This window comes from Salminus brasiliensis, chromosome 9, assembly GCF_030463535.1.
Source record: "Salminus brasiliensis chromosome 9, fSalBra1.hap2, whole genome shotgun sequence".
NCBI classification, from domain to species: Eukaryota; Metazoa; Chordata; class Actinopteri; order Characiformes; family Bryconidae; genus Salminus; species Salminus brasiliensis.
Window position 1 is genome coordinate 31,766,015 of NC_132886.1, and position 10,444 is coordinate 31,776,458.

The 10,444-nt window shown below is 42.9% G+C and overlaps 1 pseudogene; it reads right to left on the reverse strand.

The window, feature by feature from the left end:
- Window positions 1–8,794: 8,794 nt before the first annotated feature.
- Window positions 8,795–9,948, reverse strand: LOC140562778 (general transcription factor II-I repeat domain-containing protein 2-like; annotated as a pseudogene).
- Window positions 9,949–10,444: the final 496 nt, after the last annotated feature.

Here is a 10,444-nt window from a genome sequence, read left to right on the forward strand (position 1 = left end):
TCACACTAGCTTCTACACTAACTTCTACACTAGTACTTACTCCTTACGCTAACTTCTACACTTCATACTAGCTTCTGCACTCACTCCTACACAACACACTAGCTTCTACACTCACTTTTACAATAATACCTACACCTCTACCTACACTCCTACATCCAACACTAGCTAATAGACTCGCTACTACACCTCACCCTAGCTTTTACACTCACTCCTACACCTCAAACTAACTTCTAGACTTCATACTGGCTTCTACACTCATTCCTACACCTCACACTAGCTTCTACACTGAGCTTCTACGCTACTACCTACACCTCACACTAGCTTTTACACTTCATACTGGCTTCTACACTCACTTCTGCACTTCACACTAGCTTCTACACTGACTCCTACACCTCACACTAGCTTCTACACTCATTCCTACACCTCACTCTAGCTTTCACACTCATTCTTACACCTCAAACAAGATTCTACACTCACTTCTACACTAATACCTACACCTCACCCTAGCTTTTACACTTCATACTGGCTTCTACACTCACTCCTACACCTCACACTAGCTTCTACTCTTCATACTGGCTTCTACACTCATTCCTAAATCTCAAACTAGCTTCTACACTACTACTTACACCTCACATCAGCTTCTACACTTCACACTTATTCCTACACTCATTCCCACACCTCAAACAAGCTTCTACACTCACTTCTACACTAATACCTACACCTCACACTAGCTTCTACACTTCATACTAGCATCTACACTCACTCCTACATCTCACACTAGCTTCTACACTCATTCCTACACCTCAAACTAGCTTCTACACTTCATACTAGCTTCTACACTCATTCCTACACCTCACACAAGCTTCTACACTCACTTCTACACTACTACCTACACCTCACGCTAGCTTCTACACTTCATACTGGCTTCAACACTCTTCCTACACCTCACACTAGCTTCTACACTAACTTCTACACTACTACTTGCACCTCACTAGCTTCTACACTTCATGCTTGCTTCTACACTCATTCCTACACTAATGCCTACACCTGACCCTAGCTTCTACACTCACTCCTGCACTTCACACTAGCTTCTACACTCACTCCTACACCTCACCCTAGCTTCTACACTCACTCCTACACCTCACACTAGCTTCTACACTTCATACTGGCTTCTACACTACTACCTGCATCTCACACTAGCTTCTATACTTCATACTGGCTTCTACACTAATACCTACACCAAACCCTAGCTTAACACTCACTCCTATACTTAAACTAGCTTCTACACTTGATCCTACACCTCACACTAGCTTCTACAGTCATTCCTACACCTCAAACTAGCTTCTACCCTCACTTCTACCTACACCTCACATTAGCTTCTACATTTCATACTGGCATCTACAATCAATCCTACACCTCACACTACCTTCTACACTCAATTCTACACTAATACCTACACCTCACCCTAGCTTCTACACTACTACCGACATCTCACACTAGCTTCTACACTCATACCTACACTTCACAGTAGCTTCTACACTTCATACTGGCATCTACACTCACTCCTACAATACAACCTACACCTCATACTAGCTTCTACGCTAACTTCTACACTACTACTTACAGCTCACACTAGCTTCTACACTTCATACTGGCTTTTACACTTATTCCGACACTAATACCTACACCTGACCCTAGCGTTCACACTCTCTCCTACACTTCACACTAGCTTCTACACTAACTTCTACACTAGTACTTACTCTTTACGCTAACTTCTACACTTCATACTAGCTTCTGCACTCACTCCTACACAACACACTAGCTTCTACACTCAGTTCTACAATAATACCTACACCTCACCCTAGCTTCTACCCTCAGTCTTACACCTGACACTAGCTTCTACACTCACGTCTACACTACTACCTACACCTCACACTCACTCCTACATCCAACACTAGCTAATAGACTCGCTACTACACCTCAAACTAACTTCTACACTTCATACTGGCATCTAGACTTACTCCTACACCTCACACTGGCTTCTACACTCACTTCTACACTACTACATACACCTCACGCTAGCTTCTACACTTCATACTGGCTTCAACACTCTTCCTACACCTCACACTAGCTTCTACACTACTACCTACATCTCACACTAGCTTCTACACCTCACCCTAGCTTCTACACTCACTCCTACACCTCACCCTAGCTTCTACACTTCATACTGGCTTCTACACTACTACCTACATCTCACACTAGCTTCTACACTTCATACTGGCTTCTATACTAATACCTACACCAAACCCTAGCTTTAACACTCACTCCTATACTTACACTAGCTTCTACACTTGATCCTACACCTCACACTAGCTTCTACAGTCATTCCTACACCTCAAACCAGCTTCTACACTCACTTCTACCTACACCTCACACTAGCTTCTACACTCACTTCTACACTACAACCTACACCTCACACTAGCTTATATGCTAACTTCTACACTACTACTTATAGCTCACACTAGCTTCTACACTTCATACTTCCTTCTACAGTTATTCCTAAACTAATACCTACACGTCACCCAATCGTTTCACTCTCACTCCTACACCTCACACTAGCTTCTACACTTCATAATGGCTTTTACACTTATTCCGACACTAATACCTACACCTGACCCTAGCGTTCACACTCTACTACACCTCACACTAGCTTCTACACTAACTTCTACACTAGTACTTACTCCTTACGCTAACTTCTACACTTCATACTAGCTTCTGCACTCACTCCTACACAACACACTAGCTTCTACACTCACTTTTACAATAATACCTACACCTCTACCTACACTCCTACATCCAACACTAGCTAATAGACTCGCTACTACACCTCACCCTAGCTTTTACACTCACTCCTACACCTCAAACTAACTTCTACACTTCATACTGGCATCTACACTCACTCCTACACTAAAACCTACACCTCACCCTAGCTTCTACATTCACTTCTACACTACTCCCTGCACCTCACATTAGCTTCTACACTTCATACTGGCTTCTACACTCATTCCTACACCTCACACTAGATTCTACACTCACTTCTACCTACACCTCACACTAGCTTCTACACTACTACCTACACCTCACATTAACTTCTACATTTCATACTGGCATCTACACTCACTCCTGCACCTCACACTAGCTTCTACACTCACTTCTACACTAATACCTACACCTCCCCCTAGCTTCTACACTACTACCTACACCTCACACTAGCTTCTACACTACTACCTACACCTAACACTAGCTTCTACACTAGTACTTACATCTCACACTAGCTTCTACACTAACTTCTACACGGCTACTTACACCTCACTCTTGCTTTTACACTCACTCCTACACCTCAAACTAGCTTCTACACTTCATACTGGCATCTACACTCACTCCGACACTACAACCTACACCTCAAACTAGCTTCCACACTCACTTCTACACTACTACATACACTTCACACTAGCTTCTACACTTCATCCTTGCTTTTACACTCATTCCTACACTAATAACTACACCTCACACTAGCTTCTACACTTCACACTTGCATATAGACTCACTCCTACACCTCACACTAGCTTCTACACTCACTTCTACACTACTACCTACACCTCACGCTAGCTTCTACACTTCATACTGGCTTCAACACTCTTCCTACACCTCACACTAGCTTCTACACTAACTTCTACACTACTACTTGCACCTCACACTAGCTTCTACACTTCATGCTTGCTTCTACACTCATTCCTACACTAATACCTACACCTGACCCTAGTATCTACACTCACTCCTACACTTCACACTAGCTTCTACACTCACTCCTACACCTCACTCTAGTTTCTACACTACTACCTACACCTCACACTAGCTTTTACACTACTACCTACATCTCACACTAGCTTCTACACTTCATACTGGCTTCTACACTAATACCTACACCAAACCCTAGCTTTAACACTCACTCCTATACTTAAACTAGCTTCTACACTTGATCCTACACCTCACACTAGCTTCTACAGTCATTCCTACACCTCAAACTAGCTTCTACACTCACTTCTACCTACACCTCACATTAGCTTCTACATTTCATACTGGCATCTACACTCAATCCTACACCTCACACTACCTTCTACACTCAATTTTACACTAATACCTACACCTCACCCTAGTTTCTACAGTACTACCGACATCTCACTCTAGCTTCGGCACTAACTTATACACTACTACCTACACCTCACACTAGCTTCTACAGTACTACCTACATCTCACACTAGCTTTTACACTACTACCTACATCTCACACTAGCTTCTACACTTTATACTGGCATCTACACTCACTCCTACACCTCACACTAGCTTCTACACTCACTTCTACACTACAACCTGCACCTCACACTAGCTTCTACGCTAACTTCTACACTACTACTTAGAGCTCACACTAGCTTCTACACTTCATACTTCCTTCTACAGTCATTCCTAAACTAATACCTACACCTCACCCAAACTTTCACTCTCACTCCTACACTTCACACTAGCTTCTACACTAACTTCTACACTAGTACTTACTCCTTACGCTAGCTTCTACACTTCATACTAGCTTCTGCACTCACTCCTACACAACACACTAGCTTCTACACTCACTTCTACACTACTATCTACACCTCACACTCACTCCTACATCCAACACTAGCTAATAGACTCGCTACTACACCTCACACTAGCTTTTACACTCACTTCTACACTACTACCTACAGGCATCTATCCACTATCTATACTATCTATATTGGCATCTACACTCACTTCTACACTACAACCTACACCTCACCCTAGCATCTACACTCACTCCTACACCTCACACTAGCTTCTACACTTCATACTGGCATGTACACTCACTCCTAATCTAGCTTCTACACTACTACCTACACACACTAGCTTCCACCATCAGTCCTACACCCGACACTAGCTTCTACACTCACTTCTGCACTACTACATAAACCTCACACTCACTCCCACATCCAATACTAGCTAATACACTCACTACTACACCTCACCCTAGCTTCAACACTCACTCCTACACCTCACACTAGCTTTTACACTTCATACTGGCTTCTGCACTCACTTCTAAACTTCACACTCACTCCTACACTAATACCTACACCTCACCCTAACTTCTACACTCAGTCCTACACTTCAAACTAGCTTCTACACTCACTCCTACACTAATACCTACACCTCACCCTAACTTCTACACTCACTCGTACATTTCACACTAGCTTCTACACTTCACACTAGCTTGTGCACTCACTACTACACCTGACACTAGCTTCTACACTCACTTCTACACTACTACCTACAGGCATCTATCCACTATCTATACTGGCATCTACACTCACTTCTACACTACTACCTACACCTCACCCTAGCATCTACATTCACTCCTACATCCAACACTAGCTAATACACTCTCTACTACACTTGACCCTAGCTTCTACACTTCATACTGGCATCTACACTCACTTGTACACTACTACCTACACCTCACCCTAGCTTCTACACTCACTCCTACACCTCACACTAGCTTCTACACTTCATACTGGCTTCTACACTGATTCCTACACTAATATCTACACCTCACCTTAGCTTTCACACTAGCATCTGCACTCACTCCTACACCACACACTAGCTCTTACACTCACTTCTATAATAATACCTACCCCTCACACTCACTCCTACATCCAACACTAGCTAATACACTCACTACTACGCCTCACCCTAGCTTTTACACTCACTCCTACACCTCAAACTAGCTTCTACACTCACTTCTACACTACTACCTACACCTCACCCTACACTTCACACTAGCTTCTACACTCACTTCTACACTACTACTTACAGGCATCGATCCACTACCTATACTATCTATACTGGCATCTACACTCACTTCTACACTACAACCTACACCTCACCCTAGCATCTACACCCACTCCTACATCTAACACTAGCTTCTACACGTCATAGTGGCATGTACACTCACTCCTAAACTAGCTTCTACACTATTACCTACACCTCACACTAGCTTCTACACTCACTCCTACACCTCACACTAACATGTACACTCACTTCTACACTACTACCTACACTAGCTTCTACACTCACTGATACAGTAATACCTATATCTCACCCTAGCTTCTACACACTCCTACACTTCACCCTAGCTTCTACACTCACTCCTACATCTCATGCTAGCTTCTACACTCACTTCTACATCACTACCTACACCTCACACTCACTCCTACACCTCTCACTAGCTTCTACACTCCACACTAGCTTCTACACTCAGTACTACCTACACCTCACACTAGCTTCTACACTCACTTCTACACTACTACCTACACCTCACACTAGGTTCTACATTTCATACTGGCTTCTGCACTCGCTTCTGCACTCACTTCTGCACTACTACTACCTACACCTCACAGTAGCTTCTACATTTCATACTGGCTTCTACATTAATACCTACACCTCACACCAGCTTCTACACTCACTCCTACACTTCACACTTCTACACTACTACCTACACCTTACACTAGCTTCTACACTCACTTCTACTAACTACACCTCACACTAGGTTCTACACCTCACACTAGCTTCTACACTCACTCCTACACCTCTCACTAGCTTCTACACTCACTTCTACAGTACTACCTACACCTCACACTAGCTTCTACACTCACTTCTACACTACTACCTACACCTCACACTAGGTTCTACATTTCATACTGGCTTCTATACTCACTCCTACACCTCACCGTAGCTTCTATGCACTCTTACACTTCACACTAGCTTTTATATTCACTTCTAAGCTACTACCTACACCTCACACTCACTACTACACCTCAAGCTAGCTTCTAAACGCACCTCTACACCTCACACTAGCTTCTACACTCACTGCTACACTAATACTTACACCTCACCCTTGCCCCCTTGGATGAGACAAAGATGCTTTAGTATGACGTTTATCTTTTCTTTTATTTTAATGATCTCTACGTTTCAAAAAGACTACCATGCTAAATACATAGATCTGAATTTGGGGACACCTGGTGTGTACTGCGATCTTTCAGCTTTAGATCTGCGTATTCTCCCAACTACAGATCTACTTTCTAATTTCTGTCTCTTACACTTGGATATGTTTCTGTTTTCTTCTTGTTTACCAAGATGCTTCCATTTATCTTACCACTAGATAGGCTGTCCTGAAAGCACAGAATCCCCTGGAGGATTTCCAGGCCGTTTCTAAAGGGCAGGAATCCACATACAATCCTGAGCAGACAGACTCCTAACGACCACACTTTTGCAGGCCTGGCGTGGTACCTCCGCTTTAAGAGGAATTCTGCAGGCCAGTATTCCAAGGTGCCTGAGAACATAACCGAGGAAGAGAAATAAGGAGAGCTGAGCACAGATCTTCATTTCTTTATTCTTTATTCAACAACTGTGATGTTTTGAAATCTAGACATTGGCCTTGTTTACTCTATATCCGGGGTGTCAAACTCATTTTCACAGAGGGCCACATCAGCATAATGGTTGCCCTCAAAGGGCCAGATGTAACTGCAAATGTACATATAAATGTAACTAAATGTAACCAAATGTAATGTAGAATAAATGTACTCATTAATGTTAAATAACTCTGAATTTATTACTTATTCAACTCATAAATATTTGCATAGATGTAAAAATATGTTTGCTCTTTTAACATAACATAAATCCTGTTAATTTGTCAGGTTAAGAAACTTGTATTACTCCATCAATCAACGATCAAACACAAGTTATGACATTAACTCAAAACTTTGTCACAGTTAAATGAGGCAGAATAACAATACAACCAACAACTGTGAGCTGCTAAGAACATGTGTAACAGATGTGGCATTTTACAAAAAACAAATGGCTGCACACATCCTTGCAGAGGTCATACACTTAATGACAGATGGTTTGATCACAGTAAACATTTGTCTGCAAAAACACATAAACCTGTGTAAACACCAAATATACTACTTCATATGTGTAGCAGTGTATGTTATAAACAGGGTTGTCTCAGTTAACTATATTAGTCAAGTTTTTAGGTGGAGGTGATTAGGAGATGCTGCCTGTCCCTGAACACATCAAGTGGACCCCCTCTCCACCTTCCTCATCCACTGTTCATGTTCTGAAAGTAACAAACACAAAACAAAATGCAAGCACAATTATTAAATTGCGCACAGTTTAACTATTCTCTTCTTGGTTTAAATACATTTGATCATATTTTAATTAGGTTTTTAAAAAATGCTTACCTATGTGTTTTCTGGGCAGATGTCTGACACCGTTTTCCTGTGGCCAGTGTGTCAATGTCTGGTTTCAGGTCTTGTGCTGACGCAATCTGAAGAACAGCATGGAGGTTGTCATCAGTGATGCGTGATCTGAGGGGGCAGCAGACGGTAAAAGTCCTGGATTGCAGCATCCTGGAACTTTGCTCTCAGGCAACGATCACTTTGAAGCTCAATAAGCTCCATCTGAAGGTGATGGGGTTCTGTGAAGACGTCGGTGGTGAAAGGATTGGCAAAGATGGCAAAGCCTGACTGCTGGGCTCTAAAGTCACAGAAGCGCCGATCAAACTCATTCATTAACCGGCTCAGTTTGGTAGCCAACTGAGCACATGAAAGACTGCCGGAAAATGAGGCTGAGATGCTTTGACAAACAGGAAAGTGGGCAAGATTGTCCTTTTTCACCTGGCACATTCGTAGATCAAGTCTGCAAACATCGCAAAGTCACACAGACAATTTGGATCTGACAGTTCGGACATAAAGGTTTTCCTTTACCCTGCATGAAAACAGCAACGTCCTCCCTACGCTCAAAAAACCTGTGACTTTGCTCCTACTCAGCCACCGCACCTCCGTATGGTACGGCACGTGACCGTGCTCCGAGCCCATCTCCTGCAAGAACAGCTGGAACTGACTGTGATTCAGGCCACGCGCCCGAACGACCGTAGTCACTATATCATCCATCCCCAGCACCTTCCCACACAAAGCCTCTTGATGGATAATGCAATGATAAGTTAACAGGTGCACGTGACCGTTACTTTTCTGCATTTTCTCTTTCATTAGTCCAACCAAGCCCGATTTCCTCCACACATTGCAGGTGCGCCGTCTGTGGTTAATACAACCAATTTTTTCCAGGGCAATGCATTTTTACTTGAGGACTTCTTCACCGTATCAAAAATGTCCCGTCCCGTTGTGGTCCCATGCATGGCAGCTATATCCAACAGCTCCTCAGTGACAGAGAGGTCCGACTTTACGGCTCTAATGAAAATGGATGGAGCTGTATCCGTGCTGTCTGTGCTTTCATCAAGCGCTAATGAAAAGGTGATGTAGTTGCGCGTCTCTGCGGCTAGCTGTGCTGGCAGGTTTCCTGCGAGTTCCTTAATTCGGTCCGCGATGGTGTTTCTTGATAAACTGACATTTTTAAATGTCTGTATCTGGTCGGGACACACCTGCTCACAGACCTTCAGCATACGCTGCTTCAAAAATCCACCCTCTGAAAAAGACTTAAATGCGCGAGCGATTTCTTCAGCTACAATAAAGCTAGCTTTCACAGCTGCATCATTTTGGGCCGTAGCTCTTGTGAACATATTCAGCTGCGGTCGCAGTTTGCCTTGTAATTCTTGTACAATTTGTTGCTTTTTTTTGAAGGCTAACTTTGGCATACTTCTAGCTCCGTGTTTGGTATCAAAGTGCCGACGTAAATTGTACTCCTTGACAACTGCCACCGCCTCGTAACACAAAAGACATACCGGTTTTTCTCCTTGAAGCACAAACATGTATTCCTTCCCATCTCTCTGTCTTCCATCGGCATCATTTTTTCTTTTCCTGGACATTTTGGAATCAATATTTGTAGCTACTTCTTAATTCCACTTGCATGCATTGTGGGAAATGTAGTTTAAGATCAATGCACGCTTTAGAATTAGTGGCAGAATAATTAACAATTAAGTCTAAAAGCGTGCATTGACCATAAACTCCATTTCCCACAATTCATGCCGATTATGTTACCCGTAAAGCGACGGCATTAAGCCACTAAATTGCAGTCAATCAGATCTTTTAAGCTCTTGCGGGCCACATAAAATAACACGGCGGGCCTTGAGTTTGACACGTGCTCTATATGTATGTATAGAAATATGTGTGTGTGTGTGTGAGAGAGAGAGAGAGAGAGAGAGAGAGAGAGAGAGAGAGAGTGTACCCATTGCTGACACAGATGTGCAAATGCACACACACAGATTGTCTAGTCTTTGTGGAGAAATACTGCCAATAAAACAGGATAAACAATAGATAAACAATTATGTCTTGTGTTGTGCACCATGCCTAAGGAGTGGGCTA